Source organism: Megalobrama amblycephala, linkage group LG10, assembly GCF_018812025.1.
Source record: "Megalobrama amblycephala isolate DHTTF-2021 linkage group LG10, ASM1881202v1, whole genome shotgun sequence".
In the NCBI taxonomy this organism is placed as follows: Eukaryota; Metazoa; Chordata; class Actinopteri; order Cypriniformes; family Xenocyprididae; genus Megalobrama; species Megalobrama amblycephala.
In genome coordinates this window covers 19,085,380-19,103,122 of record NC_063053.1, presented here as the reverse complement: position 1 = coordinate 19,103,122, position 17,743 = coordinate 19,085,380, and the positions used below count along the sequence as shown (strand labels likewise).

Sequence of the window (17,743 nt, the reverse complement as noted above, 5' to 3'; positions counted from 1 at the left end):
TAAAGGCCAAACAGAAGCAGACCTCACTGCGCTCTTCAACGGAATGTTCTAGACTCTGCCCCAAGGCCACTCAGGACATTATCATGAGAACTCACAGGAAAGGCCATTGTGTTTACAAGAGGCAATTTCCTCCTTCAAATCCTTTTGTGTTTCCCTGTTAATGCAAATGGACCGGACGCTGCGTGTCTCCGCGAATGGATGAGAGCAAAGCAGACTCCGACTTTTAACACCAGGGATCCACGCGGTGCAGAAAGCACTTACGCGATAGCGGTGGGTGATTTATCTTTGAAAATTTAAAAGCCCTCTTGGTCTTGCAGGAGATCCTGGTAGCTCCTCGTGGATATGAAAGCAAACAAATGGAAACATCAGCATGCACCACGACCAGCTCCTCAACCTCTAGCGAAGTAAAGGTCAAACCGTCATTCTAGCGCCTCAGGAAAATGAAGGCATGTTGAACACAGGAGTGCTTAGTCATATCATGAGCACATTTCAAACAATGATTACATGCTCTCTGAAATACTTGATTCTGATTAGTCAATCATGGCATTCACAGTGATTTTTTTTTTCCCCTGTAATGACCACTACTCTGTACTCTAACTGTTGGCCCTGGAAACCAATTTAGTACAGTGCTGTACTAGGTTGCTTCTCTCCATGGACTCTTTGGGCTCACGTAATAAACAAATTTTAACCTTAAAACAATATTTCATGGTTGTAATCGCAAAACCAACCCCTTTAGGGTGATACAAGAGCCCTCAGTTTCACGCGGGGATCCTAAATACCCTGTCATAACAACAACCGGCTGATTGTACATTATCCCTAACATATTCTATATTACTTGTCGTCAAATGGTCGACTTTAACCAATGAATGATATCCCGTGTCTAGTTCCCAGCAGACATTTCTTTCTAACAGCTGCCTAATTATTAATCAACACTTTACTCTTGTAACATGAAACACTAGTAATGAGAAAACTAAGACAAGTGAGATCACTCCCAGCATGGGCAAAATTAACTCATTTAAATGAAGAGAATCACGACAAACCACTAATGCATTTGACAGACATAAATCAAATTGAGAATTCAAGCCGGTGACTGATATTTAATGTGCCACCAAAATACAGAAAGTGCTTTGAATTATTGATTAGCAGGGAGCAAGACGATTTTAAACAGCTCTGCTCCTGCTATCAATCATTCATGCACTTCCCAGCGAAAACACTTCACTCCCTCAAGTGTCGGATCTCACTTAAAGGTGGAGGGCCTACGCTCCGATATCTCACTTCAATTGAAGTATTAAAATAAAGCAGACAATTAAGATTTATCGCCCCTAAACTAAGTCTGTATTGCAGTTGATAAAACAGATCCCCTAGGTCAAGGATTTTAACAAATACATTCGGTATGGACTAACAAACAACTCATCTCTTATATCTTTGACAATCAGACATTTACAGCTGCACTGGGAATCATTTGCCAGTATGTCTAATTGCAAACTGACTAAATTAGAATTAGAACCAGGCAAATATTTTCTATTAGGTTATGCCTACGCCAAGCATAATCAAACTTGCACCCACTCTGACTAATGGAATACAGAGTATCTCTGTGCAAAGTCCTTTGGTGCCAATCGCCCAATTAGTGTCCGCATGCAAGTGCTTTCTGCCCTGGCATCGTAACATCAAAGGCTGGCAGCCCATCCATGATGGAGTCTACCTGCCAACATCAGAGCTGGTTATTGTCTTCAGGAGTAACTGAAACCTCATACAAACATCTGGGGTTTCCTCTAGCAACAAAAAGTACAATGATCTGAAGGAAATGAATTGCTGATAATGCCATAATTCATCATGGGGATCTTGAGGACTCTATAGTTATAATTTTAGCAATAACTTTGCTTCATTTTGGCTATAACAGTACACTAATTGCAAAGTACCAGCAAAAGCATGAAGAATAACACTTTTATTCAGTAAGGATGTATTAAATTGAACATAAGTGACAGTAAAGACAATTTCAAATTAATGCTGTTCTTTTTAACTTTCTATTCAGTCCTGAAAAAAGTTTTGCAAACAATTTCTAACTGTGATAATAAGAAAAGTAGCATCAAATCATCTTGGAATCATTTCTGATGGATTTTATTTGACACTGAAGACTGGAGCAATGGCTGCTGAAAATTCAGCTTTGCCCTCATGTTTTCTTTTAGTGGAAAAAGTTACGTTTTCAGGGTGGAACACATCAATGTTTGGGGAATCCCTTCTGAGGTCAAGGCTTTCCTTAGACGTCAACAGTAATCCTGGGTTCCAAGACTGTGACTAAGCTCCTATACTTTCCCTGCCAGTACAACCCTTTCCTTCTCTCCATCCATCGATTTCATCTACGGTCTGCAATGACATTTCAGCGGGATTCTGTTATTGCTTCTTATTTGTCTCTACAACAACCAAATGACCTTTGATTGAGTATAATAGCTAAAAGCACTCTTTTGTGCAGCGTCACTGTCAGCTTTGCTAAGATCATATCATAGCCTGCTGTACTGTACATAGAATAAGTAGAGCGTTATAGTGGGTCTGAAATAGGGGTGGGGGAATCGATTCACACATGAATTGTGATTCTTTTAGCGATTCAAATCAATTCACAAATTTCAAAATTTAATTTTCTAAATGTTTGTTAACGTTTTTGTCGGAACAAAGGCGGTTGCAGTCAACTGCAAAAGCAGTGCAGCACCTGGACAGTTTAGAGAGCGCACAGGCTTGTAACGGAGGAGTCATTACGAATGAAACTTCAACAACAACAGTTCCTATAACAATATCTTAACAAATAGAAAACAGCCTTAAATAATGTATAGTTACCAGCACATCAAGCTTTTCTTGCGATCTTGCCGCCTCGTGTAGAGGTAGGCCTACTTTTTATACATGAGAAGCACGTTCAACGTGGACACGCAATCACTAAATATTGAGAATACAACAGCGTGTATTATATTTTTCTAACTCCAAACCAGCTGATAATCACTTCCTTTTATTAAATACATCTCTCAACTTGGTGCTCACATAAAACGATCACATTTTAATGATGCAAAAGACTTTTTGTCCATTTTTCATTGGACAAAATTGAGGGGGGGGGGGGGGGTGTCCATCATGGCGATTATGAAAATATTTTAATTAAAACACTGTTACGAAAATTAATGTTGACAAATGTCTATGAAAATATGACTAGAAAAATAAAACTGTTAGATTATCAATATTGCATCATTTTTTTCGAAAAAGAAAGATCCAAAATGAATAGCTACATGTGGTGAAGCTGAAGAATGAATGAACACCAAACTGAAGCCCATTCTATATGACACATCCTATATGAGGTTAGATAAGATGTCTTAGATACACAACATAATCGCAACATTACAACTTTCATCTGGACAAAAGACATCCCTGCGCATTTTCGAAGCCTTGACAAGAAACGATTTTAATTCAAACATAACCTAATGTCGAAAAATGTGACGAGAAAAAAATAACACTGCTGAATTAATTATAATATCAATGTTTTTTAAAAAGAAACATCTAAAAGAAATATGGCTATTTCAAATAACCCAATCATAGTCAATAATGTCATAGCCTATAATAAATACTGCTAAAAAGAAGCATTTTGTAAGCGGGTTAATAAACTAAACCAAACGCATCCTATATGAGATTAATCAGATATATATACAGCATAAAAGTAAAAACTTACATCTGCACAAAAGGACGCAAGAAAAAAATATTATAATAAAACATCGTTTTCATGATAGATCGTTGCTGTCACATCCGAGTACTCGTGCACATCCCTACAGTAAAATAATAACGTGGTTACAAGGAGTGTATAATTTAAACAACTGTAATTTTACCGTAATTTAAACAATTTAAGTTATTAAATAACTCCCAACCAGTCAACACTAACAGTAGCCTCTGTTCAGTTTGCTTATACTGCTGCTCCTCTCTTCATTAAAACTCCAGATGAAGAGTTGCCAGATATCACAAAAAAGAAAAACAAGCCCTTAAAAACACAATATATTAAGCAGACATGGCAAAACTATACCAAGGGAAACAAATATAAACAATATAAATAGTATTACCAATATCCTACAAAAAGGCAGGAAATATAATTTATTATGAATAAAATAGTTCAATATAATTTGAATCGTGACCCCAAAAATCTATTTGAATCGAATCGTGAGACTCACCACTAGTCTAAAAGACAGCTTTGGCTAACTGAGGAATCATATCAGACAGGAAATATCCTGAAATTATTGACAAGTGCACAACACCGGCCTGCTATTCATGGCCGAATGACTTTGCTTCCATAAAGCCACATCACAGCCAGTCTTTAAAAAGGTAAATATTTAGTGGGTGTTCTACTATGTATCACTCCGATTGTTGCGACAGTATATAATCTGACTCATTATTAGCAAATAATATGTTATTATTGAGTAAATTACAGGAAACTAATATTTATCTTAGCACTAAAGTCAATAATTTATTACACACCCCCTAGACTTAACAGGCCTGGGCATCATGTACATAAACGTGGCTTTAAGAAGCGAAATCGGCAGTGATAGAGCACAGCTAATTATCCTCGGAGATGTTTTTGACAGCAATCCCTGTGCCAGTAATGTGTCTTGGCTCTCATCCAGTCAATCTTGTTTATTTGATTTCACTCACAGTCGACCTAGTGTACAACGAATACAAGCACAAGTCACTCAGTAAAAACTGAAAAACAACACCACACAAAAAACGCAAACCATTCACAATTTCACATTTGACAGAGTAAGTCATTATCAGCAGTCACCAATTTATCAAACTGTTTATGAAAGTAGAAGGTACAGGCTTTATAAAGAGGCAAAACAATTGTGCTTGAATTTGTGTGACCCTATGCAAACAATATACAAGTCACGACATGCCACAGTTTGACTATGATTAATGAGCAAAAATATTTGAATGCAAATTTAGATTTGTAAAATAGATGCAACATAATTTAAAATGCAAAAATCAAGTAAACAGTGGCTCTATGAACATCCATGATGCTTTACATGGCTATAATTCAAAGCCCAGGATAAAGTCCTACAGACAACTTGTACATTTATCATGAAGCACTTGTTTACTTATAATATGACAGTAATTTAAGCTGATAAACTGTATTTTTTGTTTAAAATGTATATAAAATTTACATTTATTATTGCGCTAGCAAATTAGCAACAAGAGTGTAAGAGGCCTACCACATGTTAAGCACTACATAATACAACAGAAATGTTTCCTCCGTTTGAAGTCTTTAGTAATGAGCTTATGCAAACATGCAATATTGATCTTTCTGCTCCTCTATTCTGAATGCCTTCTATAATAATTTCATAATCCATTGGGACGTGGGCATCTTGCCAAACATGTGTCACGACTTAATTAACTATCAGAGATGGAAAAGACTGCACCTGTGACTGACAGGCCCGAATGCAATCTGTCTGCACTGTCTTTCACTGAACAATACTTTGTGGGAAAACTGAATAAACAAAATGTCAGATTCACTTCTGAGATAATTCCCGGAAGCCTAAGCGAATGATCAAATCCACGCTCCTTTGAGAGCTGCGTCTATCCAGGAGGCAGTTTTAGGGCGTCTATTACCGTAATGGGATATAATTATTAATCTTCTCCTCAATTGTCACGACCAATTTGTAGAACCGATAAACTGCTGAAACTCCCAAAATACAGACTGACTCTATGGCTGTTGAAATGAACTGAATTCTAATTAGGAAACAAACTGCATGAGATCAGGATAATATCCAAATGCTTGGATAAAAACTCCAAAAGCACTGGAGATGCCAAGGACACATTCATCACCATGCACATAAAGTCTTCCACTCTTGTGACAGCCTACTGACTTCCTCCAACATCAATATTTTCCAGAAGAGTTTTCAGCTTGAGTTGTTACTCTGTCAGACAGGCAACTGTGAGAAATTCCAGCAGTTTCTCCTCCCTCGTACTACAAAAGTGGATCTGCCCATCAGAGTACATACTTCCAGAGAATGCCCTCCCGGAGTACAAACATATTAAAGTACATAAAACCAACTTTCTCGCTGGTGAAGTTAACTTGGGATCAAAACTGACCCAATTTATGATCACCCTTTTAAGACCGTTCAAAGCAAACAAATAAGTAGTGATGCACATATCACATCAATATTTTTTATGTTATGGCTGATAACCGATAACTGGACGATATTAAAATTCTATAGTATTTAATATATATAAATAAAAATATAAATTAAAAATAAAATACACTCTAAAAAAAGATGGTTCTTTGAAGGTTCTTTACACGTAGCAACAGTTCTATTTAAAACCCTGAAGAACCCTTTACATGCTGAAATGGTTCTTTGTGTTAGAGTTCAGGGTTCTTTTTTCCCGCCTTTTTGCTTTTCAAATCTGTAACTGTCAAAACCACAACATTACTGGTTTTCTGGAGCTTAGCCATTCAATCGACCCTTTGCCGGGAGTTTGATTGACAAGCGATCTAACCAATCAGAACGCTGAATCTGCCATTTTGTCCGACAAAGCAGTCAGGAGTTAGAAGATTAACCTCGGTTAACCGCGTTTGAAACAACAATCATTCTCATGTTCATTCACGTTTATTTGATGCTATAAATGAACTAGCAGGAAGAGATGATTGGCTTACGAGCCTCTTGAGCTGAGGCGCTACAGCAATCTATCACGACCATGGTCACGACACATTAAAGAGCCACAAAACGTTTTTTATTGTTTGAATTTCTTAAAAAACTACACAGTTTGAAAGCTGGGACTTTGTTTAATATCATAATTAACCTGCTTTGTCTTGTCTGTCGACGTGTTGTCAGTGTCCTCTTTGCTCCGCGATGCATTTTTCACTGCGTGTGGCGTAACAGCGTCACGGCTTGTCGGACAAAGCAACAGTAACTAAGGGGGACGGGTCTTTGCGAAGGGTTCTTTCTGAAAATGTCTATAAATTTTAACTAGTTTCCTACCAATCACCTTTATCACACTTTTGAGGTCCTATAGCACTTTCAAAGCATGGTTATATGGAACCTTATAAAAAGGGTTCTATTTAGCACCAAAAAGGGTTCTGCTGTTGTTACAAGTCGAAGAACCCTAATTTGGTAAGTCCATTTAGAAAATCACAACATTTTAATGTACTGTATGAAAAATAGATATTCATTTCGAGATTTGCTAAAAATACTTAACAGTGTTATTAAATTAGTGTTTTAAAAGATTATAAGCTAGCGTTAGATGATGGTAACGAGGACATGAGCATGCAGATATCCAATACAGATCCCCAATACATCTTACATTTTTAATCAAAATTAAACAACCTGCTACATGTCTAAATTCCTTTTAGTTCATGAATCCCTCTTACATTTCAATCCTTTTTGTAACAGCAACTTTTCACAAACTGATCACTTGCAATAAGTACAATCCTGCCCTACTTTTTTTTTTCCCAACAATATCCCGTTTCACTCAGAAATACGTCACATTACAGAAGCAAAATAGGTTGCGAACAGCATTTTACAGTAACTTCAAACAGGACACTCATTTGACGTCAACAGCTGCACCCACAGTTGACATTAGCTGTTTGAGACCTTCAGTGTATCAACATACAACTGACGCTCCATTCAAATCTAAACCCGTGTTCATAACACCCCTATCTCTAACAACAAGAAACATCATTTCAGCTGACAATGCCATCTTTATGGAAACGATAAGACATCTTATTCAAAAACATGACTTTCTTGCTGCCTCTGCGAACAAGTAAGAGAATAAAGAAGATCCGTGGTTCTCTTATCCCGTTTAGCGCGTGTACTGACAGTACATCAGCACAGAGTGACAAATGCCTGCCGCCACGCATGATGCCAGCCACCAGTGGCAGAGGGGAGTGCAGAGGAGCACGGAGATGTTTATCAGACAACAAGTCAAGCTGATCTTGCTGATATTCAGGACATGATGCACTTTGTCATGTTTCTGTCAGCCGAAACCAGTTTTGCTAGTAAGTGACACTTTGAGTTTGACAATCCTCATCTAGTGATTTTAACCCTGTCTGACCCAAAGCTAAAACAGATTGCAAGTTTTAAAATATTCTTCCATCTTGTTTTAGCATCTGGAACAACTCATTCAAATCCATCTGCAATGTAATGAGAGTTAAACTTTTTTAGCATATTATTCCACTCTGATTCAAAATCAGATATAAATCAGATAACAGAAGCACAAAAACCGAATGATATCTTTGCCTAAGAGGAGCGTGGGGCAAACAAACAAACAAAAAAAAACATCTTACATTTGCTCAGGAGAACAACTACCCCCTCCCTTAATTCAATAAAAAGGCTTTTAGCCATCATAATGATTTACAAAGTGACGAGTCAAACAGATTTACAGCGACAGCCTGAAAGGAACCCAACACAAATACAATTACTATTCACGTGACTGCCACCGCCAACCCCCTCCACTTGCGGGAGGCCAAGAACGGGAAACACGCTAGTACAGACGCAGGCCCCGAGCGCTCTCAATTCACCCCTTTAAAAGAAGCCACCACCAAACAGGGTGGAGAGAAAGGCTGCCATTGTGGAAGTCACTTAAAGTGACAGACACTTGGAATGGTGGTTTGCTACAAGCCAGCCGCGATCATTATTCAATATCAGATGAGCTGGCGAACCATAGCCAGAGGGCAGTGACGTGTGGTAATTCTTTAGACACCAGCTGCAGCTAACAACACGGGGTACTCCGCCTCATTATTAGGGTCAATTCTAGACAAAACACAGTTGTTCTTCTTTCTAAATAAACCATTTTTATTTTAATATAGAGACAAAAAGCACAATTGACCTTGATGGCATGACACAAAATTGGGCCTGGGACTACACTGCTCACTGAAAACACACTGAAATCACAAAACACAATTTTGGCCATTTCATACCAACAGACTATCAGAGAAAAAAAGAGAAAAATATTCATTTCTAACAGATAGCCACAAAAGACCATTTCCGATCACTGCAATGCGATAAAAAAAGGATTTTTTTAAGGATCAATTTTACACATAGCCATTCTATAAAAAGTAAGCAGGCAGTTGACAAATTAGATCAGCAGTTCTGTGACGTGACATGAATTAAAAAAAAAATGCACAAACGCAGAAAAATGTAGCTACAATACAATCTATTTAGTATTAGCATGTCACATTGCAAGACACTGCTTAAAATCAAAAACTACATAGAAAGACAGTTCACTCATATTAGTTGTAAATGGGAGAAACTGCAACGCGCAATATGGCGGAATACGTCCCGCCTTGGCGCCTTCTAAGTAAAAGAGCCAATCGCTGATTGACAAAGTCATTGTGTCACTGCAGCTGTGGTTAGAGGCTTCGGTTCCCATAGAAACCCGAGATTCGCGCTTATGATTGCACATGCGCATTGGCTCTAGCCTGAAAAATAAGCTTTTTTAATGCTATTTTAGCATAAGAAACAACATTTATGGGATGGTTTATGTAAGATTTTGTTGCTGATTTGAAATATGTAATTTAATTGGGAGTTTGCCAAGCAGTTTTTGAGATTTCAGGATTCCCCCATTCAAATAGATAGGACTTGGTCTTGGATGCCCGAAATACCTGCCTGGAGGTGTTGCAAATATGGCCGCAGAGTGAACAGACCTTCCTTGAAAGGGACTTTGTTAAAATGTATATTAGCCAAATATAACGTACACCGTCACCTAGTAATAAATTATTAAATGTACACTAAAAATACTAATAACAAATCAATAACATTTCAATTTAAATATATTTAAGGCACAGTATGCAAGTTTCGCCGCTAGAGGTCACTTATTCAAAACAATAAAAAAAAGGCGTAGCTTGATAACGCCGTGAATGAGCGTGGAATCACAGGAGAGCATGAAAAGCAATCCGACCGGACTCGTGCAGAAATCGTGTTCATGGATGAGCTAATGTATTTAAGTTTTATTAAAGTTACTGTGGTATGAAGCAGGCTGGAGCTGAGAGCCTGGGACATTTTACGCTGGTGTTTTTATTATGCTTATATGCCACAGTCGGCCGTTGCCGCTCCTTTCGTATTGTTGTTTATGCATTTTTTACAATTAAAGTTATGTTTAACATTCACCTCCTTTCCTGAACGTGAACTTTGTTACAGTTATTATACGTTTGTTCTGTCAGGACCACTATCGTCAAATATGATAGATAATGCATAGTTTGTATTGGCGGTATGGTTCTGTTCTGGGCAAGAACTCCCTGCACGTCCATGCAGCCTTAGCATGCATAAGAGCAGGGAGAGCAGCAATAAACCCCCTAGGATAAACAGAACAGGACCAACATATGTAGATATCATTAAATGTCATAATTTAACGTACACATATTTCGAGAATTAGTCTGATTCAGGTGGAATAATAAGGCCAATCCTGACTGAAGAGAGGAGGAGCTGGGGATAGAGGAGGGTAATTTGCTCCTGAGAAAGCAATAGCTGCTGATAATACTGAAGAGCTTGTATATGGATGCTGTTATAGGCGTATTCCTATAGGTAGACGTAAGTCACCTGGGAGTCAGCTGATGCGAGCTTGACTGACGTGACCTGCCAGAACCGACGCTGACGCTGGATTTCATACAGGTCACTTTATCTAACAAATTAAAACTGTGGGGTAACGCAGCGCTGTTTTACTTGGTCAAATCAATCATACTAAAAATACATTTGAGTGTGTTGAAAGTTATGTTATGATGTTAGTCGCTTGAGACACTTGTTGCACATTGCAGTAAGCTAGATTGATATTAGAATATCATATTAATAAAAGTGGGATGACTTATGTTGCTAAATGGCATGCAATTAATTTTAAATTACTGTACAGTGGAGAAAATGCTGTATTACTGTAACTACAAAAGCTCTTTCTGATTATGCTGTGTTAGCTTTGTTACTTAGTTACTTGAAAAAATAGTGTCTGACTTTTTGGGTATAAGCAAGTTATTTGCGGTAAATAAAAAAACTGATTCAAACAATAATACTAACCGTGTTGAGCTATATAACAATAATTTGTTTGCTGGTGATAAGGGTATCCAAACAGTTGCCCACCTGTCCAATAAAACACATAATATATTAAAGCGTCTTTCATAGTTTCTATGGAAGTAAAACCGGAGATCGAGGGTAACACGGATATGACATCATTGGCAGGAGACACAATGACATGTGCTGATTCAATAACCCTAACATGTCAAGAATGACATGTTCTTGACACAAACCGCTGATTTCTCTGGATTTAAACACTGGAAACAAGTCAACAAAATACAATACAAAAATCTTACATATTGTGCCTTTAATTAAATAAACTAAATAAATTCTATCAATCTCAGACACAATATTTCCTTCCATTTGTTTATAAAGAATGAAGAGTGAAATACAAAATGGGCCAACACGTTAAATAAATAAGCATGTACATTGCGGCTCTTTGTTAGTACAACTTACAATCTAATTAATGATACTGCAGCACATAAGCAGTGGCCCCTGTGTACATGTTCAACTGCGTTACACTTCCCACCTGCCCACTAATAAACAAGCTGCTTCGCCTTCTGCGGTTGTCGACGGCTGTGGTGTGACGCAGGTTTGAGGTTTGCGCTCTCTTCCTTGAAAACAAACCTACATAAATGTTTGTGTGGGTGTTGGCAACTATCTGGGTGGGAATTCTCTTGCAGAGGAACCCCTCAGGGCACTCCAGATTGAGTTTCCTCTGTTCCTGTGTCCCAGAGTCAAAAGAATTCCAGAGAAAATTAGACAGCCATGTGCACGAAGGCAGCTTTCGAGAGCTAGAACAGGGTAAGGCACAGCAAGCCAACCTCAATAACACTCAGTGATATTGATTAGACGCTCGAGATGTCCTGAAAAAGGTGCTTTGCTTTCCTATATCTGTGATGGTGACGGGGGGGAAAAAAAAGATCTGCATGTTATTCCCGGTCTGCTGTTTCTTGTCTGAGGGCCGCCGTGAAAATTTGAGCTGGCATGTGCCATCCGTCCCTGGTGACTACTTACTGCAGATGCGGAGCTCTCAGAGGCATCCTCAGAGGACACGCACCCAACGTGCATCGCGCCACCGGCTCAATCTAGCTAATAAAACAACAATTCACTCTGATGCTCAATGTCTCACCCAAGGCCACGGCGGCATAGAAAACTATGGGGGAACGTAACGGACGCCGTGCTGTCTTTAAGGCATGCCAGATTAATAAGCCAGCAGTGGGTTAATGTGCAATTAAAACATTTCATGTGAACACTGTTTGCTTATGCATCAGCAACAAGCTCAGTACTGAAAGAGCAGATTAACAATCTCAGCAGCCACTAATGAAACATTGAACGTGTTTAAGAAAACCACTTACTCAGAAGCTCCATTTCAAAAAATAGCTAGCTGTTTCACTGCCTACACAGGAAGCTGCTTTCTAAGGGAGCATTCTAACCATTATGAGACTTTATAAATGACCAATCGGCGGTCTTGTTATTGCTAACTAAAACAAAACCCATTAAAAATCATTTTTCGGTTACTGAAATTAATAATATAACAATCGCTGACAAATAATATATAAGTATTAGATGAAAAACTTAAAGGAAAATTGGTAATGTAGCCTTTGGAAACTAAATGAAATAAGTCTTAAAGTCTAAACTGAAATAAATCTATTAAAGCTATATAGAAAATGTTAAAAAGCTAATAAAAATGATAAGAGCACAAAATTACTAAAACTTACAATTAAAATGAAAACTGGAAATATAAAAAGTAGGGCTGTCAAATCGATTAATCGTATCTAACAAAGGTTTGTTTACATAATATATGTGTATATATGTATTGTTATATTTATATTTATACATTGTATGTGTGTGTACACAAACAGACATAAATACAACAATACACATATACACACATACATTATATATAAATATGTATATTATGTATATATATATATATATATATATATATATATATATATATATATATATATATATATATATATATATATATATATATATGTATATATATATATATATATATATATATATATATATATATATATATATATATATATATATATATATATAAATAAATAAATAAATGAAGTGTACATATTATACATATGTAAAAAAAAACTTATGTTAGATGAGATTCATCGCGATTAATCGATTTGACAACGCTAATAAAAAAGCAATATAAAATATTAATAAATACTATAATAGCGTATAATTAATACCAAAATAACAGTGCTCATTTGAAATGCATCTATTTAGGCAGCAACTCGCACAAATAAAATTCCAATAGAGTGCCCCAGGGATGACGCACTTTTGTAGGCAAAACCCGGAAGCGAGTTAGCATTTCAGGACTTCCGGTTCCAACGGCGTAAAGTCTATAGGTTTTTTGAATGGGTTTTTGCTAAATCGCCTGAAATAAGGTATGTGGTTAACAAAGCCTCTAAATACTTTCACGTTTTGATCTATGACATAAAACACACCAGTTATAACCTACTTGTGATTTTTTTAACTTTTACTGTGTCTTAAAATCGGCGGTTGCTAACAAATTGCTAAAAGGGACTACTTCCTTTGGCGGGGACTTTAGACATCATCATTTTAAACAGGACATTTGGACAGCATTTCTCATGAAAAAGTGGAAAAGTATTCATAACAGCACAGATCATAATCAGCGAGCATGTTTTTAAATAAAGTTGTTTTTTAAATTCAGTTTGAGGAAGCTTGGTGGTGACGACGTTGATCCGCGACCATGGTGCACTGTAGTCCGTTTATAGCCTACTGTTAGCCTTTTATATCTGACGACTTTATTTAGGCTTCAAAATCTATAAATGTTGTGTTAACTTGTAAAGATTATCTTGATAGACAAAACGTGTAAGTGTCATAACTCTTTGTTAAACACAGAGCTTATTTTCTGTGATTTTCCAAAAGTCTATGGGAAAAACGCATAGGCTTTCAACCGAGGGAACCCGTGCGCCGCTAACTTCCGGGTTGGCCTACAAAAACACGTCATCCCTTGGGCACTATTTTAATAGAGCATGTTGCTAAGGTAACAGTACTTTAAACAATCCTTTAACACCTAAAAATGAAATTCTTTCATCATACACTCACCCTCATGTCTTTCCAAACCTGTATGACTTTCTTCTGTGGAACACAAAAGAAGAAATTTTGAAGAAAGTGTCAACTTTTTTTGTCCATACAAAACAGCATTAACTTTCATTTTTTTCATTAAATATCATTTGTGTTCCACATGAAACGACATGATGAGTAAATAATGAATTTTATGTTTTATGTGAACTACCCCATCAACGTTACAGTTACTCTCCAAAGTCAGCTCACTAGATTTTGGAGGAGAACATAACAGAGCTCTTGTCTAATAGATAGCAAAACATATTTGTTTCTTTCTTGCTTTTGTCTTTAAAGAAACCATATTTTAGGACGCACTGAAATGGGACTGCTTTTAAATCATAACACCCAAAAGGCTTACGCTGTTTGTCAACAGTTAATTAAAAAGCACTGAGAGACAATGACAAATACTGTTTGAAGATGATCCCTGGCAAGCCCCACACAGTGTATCATTGCTGTCTCTGGAATACACGATTAGTTTAATCTCATTACAGCAATGATAAATGATCAGTGCAACAATGGCTTCTGTTTTCTCAGAAGATGCGCGCAAGAATGAGGTATGAAATATCAAGGTTTAGTTTGCAATATCACTTACTCTTATCGCTCCTCTTATAGCTGACAACTTTATTGTGGTGGTATTCAGACGACACAAAACTTGCAGTTTCAATTTGTTACAGCATAAGCAAACGTCTGACTACTTGGCGTGAAAAAACACCTAATTGCTTTGGAGTTCTTAGACACTAGCCACCATTAAATCAACTCTACTTTTTCCTCTATGACAAGGCTCAGCGAAAACCACTACACCAGACCTGCCATTTTACAATATTTGCACTCTGGGGTTTTTAATATGGCTCTTTATCTGAACAGCCCAGGTAGAGATATTAAAAGACATGAGCTCATAAGAGTGTGAAGCAGTCTGGTTCAGAACCGCAGGGGTGAACGAGAGGGGGGGGCACATAGTGGCCACCAAGAGTGTGGCTTATGAAACAGTCATTAAGAGCCAGGGCACACAGCACTTACCTGGGAAGTGGTGCTTGCCATTGCATGCCAATTTGAGCCTGGACATACACGCACAGACAAACACACTTACACGGCTCTGGATTTATCATGCTCTATCTGGCGCCGAGTCTGCACTAGCACTCCACGAACGTCTCTCTGTTGCCTACAGCTGTCACCTCATGAGCTCTGCATGGATGCTGTGATGCATGAAGTGTATTTGTGGAGCAAGAGGTGTGTTCTCAGATGGAATACATTTTCATTGTGAGATCTGCCTTGAACGGTTAATAAGTGCTAAAGAAAGCTCTTGGCTGTGCAGTTCTGCAATTTTGACTGCAGAATCCAGATAATAAAAAACATGGAAAATCAGAATGATACCTATATGATATGACAAAAAAGATTATAGAAAATTGCTTAATGTAGCTATAGAAAATGAGCTGTTTTAACAGCATACTACGCAAGATTAATATGATATTACACCATACCAGTGCAGTAGCACTCTGCTGCTGCTGAATTTATAGTGTCAAAAAAGAAAAAGTATTCTTACCAGAGTTATGAACTTGCAATCTGAATGTAATGACTGAAAGGGATTGCATACCACAAAATAAAACAAAGACAATGCATCTTTCTTTTCTTATTATGTTCTATTACATACAGTAGGACCACTGTCATCTCATTCACAAATCGGTCAAATATAGACTCATGAACTCTCTCTCAGCCTGAATCAGACTCATGAATCTGTCACTGAATCTGCCGGAGTGGTTGCGGATTTAAATTTTACTCTCTTACTGAAACAAAAGCCATACAAAATAATAGACTCTAAAGAACTGTGTTAAGTACAGGCTAAATTATGAAATTTGCGAGACTGAATGAGTAATTGCTGACTGGTTGATCATATAACAATTGTATGCCTAGTTAACATTACATATTCAAGCATGGTAATTAAATTAAAAAAATTATTATATGCAGTATATGGGTCATTGACATAAAAAAATATAATGGAGATTATATTTTGAAGTTTTATTCAGTGTTAACAATGAGATTATGTGGTTTTTATAATCAATTCACACTGCTTTTGTCATTTTTTTACAAGATTGACAAAATTTGTCACCAAAAAAGTCATTCGGTTTAACCAAAATTTTGGTTATACCGAATGACAATATTTTCAAACAATGCTAACAGGCTGATATCTAGCAAACTAGCGAGTTAGCTTGCTAGCTAGCCAACAAAAGGACTATTAAACCTTTTATATTTAGTACAAGTTTTTAAAATATTACAACATTTTCCATGTTTTATAGTGGTTGTACCGAATGACCTGACGTAAAACTTTCAAGACATGCGTATGAGCAAGTGAAAACATGAATTTCTCAAATAGTTAGAGTTAGTTACTTTGCTTCATGACCATGTGGTCCTTTGCAGGTGTCTGAATGATGTCACATACTGTCACATGATACTGACCGCATGACTTGATCCAAAATGATCCCTTTATATTGGTTACTTCGAATGACATCAATGAAATTCATTTTTCCGGACATTCTTTCTCATAACAAAGCAATGACTTCTACACATAATTTTAATCCCATGTTGATATATGATGTTATAAAATCATGCCAGAATAAAAAATATATACATTTATTACATTTTAAGATATTTTAATCACAAATGAAATGGCTGTATTGTCTTTGGACGGTTAAACCAAATGAACTTTTGACACTTCAAAATCTTTAAAATACCTTTATATGTGCAAAATTGAATTAAAACCTTTTGGATTCAATAAAAGAGATCTAGTTGTAGTACCTTACATACTTTGGATGTCATATCTTTGTTTTTTATTATTATTAAGGCGTTTGGACAAAAAAAAAAAAAAAGACCCGTCACATCATTGACCCATATATGTTACCAGAAGAAAAACAAGGAAAATGGACCTTGGCAATAGAAATCATCTAGTCTCTTATTAAAACTAACTTGACATATTAGCCTATTAATAAACCTGAAAAATTCAGCTCATCAGCTTTAATATCAAGTTCGGGTGGAAAAAAAGATCAAAATCAATCCAAGAATCTAAATGCAAAGAGAGAGAAAACTGCGAAACAATCAAATGCATTTTTACTGTTTAATATAAAATCACCTTTTTCCTGCGACACTAAGGGATTTGGCGGATCTACTATGAATTTCATTCGCCACCATCCATTTGTCATGTTCTCCTGACATCTCATAGTTGCCTTTCATTCAGCTTTCATTTAGTCTCACCTTGTGCAAATGTCTAAGCCAAGGTTATGTATGTGTGTGTGTCATTTGGCGCGCGCGAACGCAAATCCTCCTTCCCGTAAAAGGCGAATTTGGAAGAGAAATAATATTTATCTTTCCAAAGAAAACCTAATTAATTTACTTTGTCAGAAAACATGTATGAATCCCCCGGGCCGTGTTGAACGTAATTGCACGTCCCTCTCAGAAACACAGCGATCACTCGCATGGACGGAGGGAAGTCTCCCGCTCGCAGACAGAGACAGACAGCTCAGACGCGGTGACATGGTCCAAGGTTTCCACATGATGGAATACATGGCAGTATTTCAATACATAAAATGAATGCAGATGCATTGGCGTTCTTGTGCAAAGTGTGA

At 37.1% G+C, this 17,743-nt stretch overlaps 1 protein-coding gene across 6 annotated transcripts in view; it reads right to left on the bottom strand.

Annotated features, from left to right (window-relative positions):
- Positions 1–17,743, bottom strand: part of zmiz1a (zinc finger, MIZ-type containing 1a) — a 167,052-nt gene that overhangs the window by 128,545 nt on the left and 20,764 nt on the right. The window lies entirely within an intron of this gene.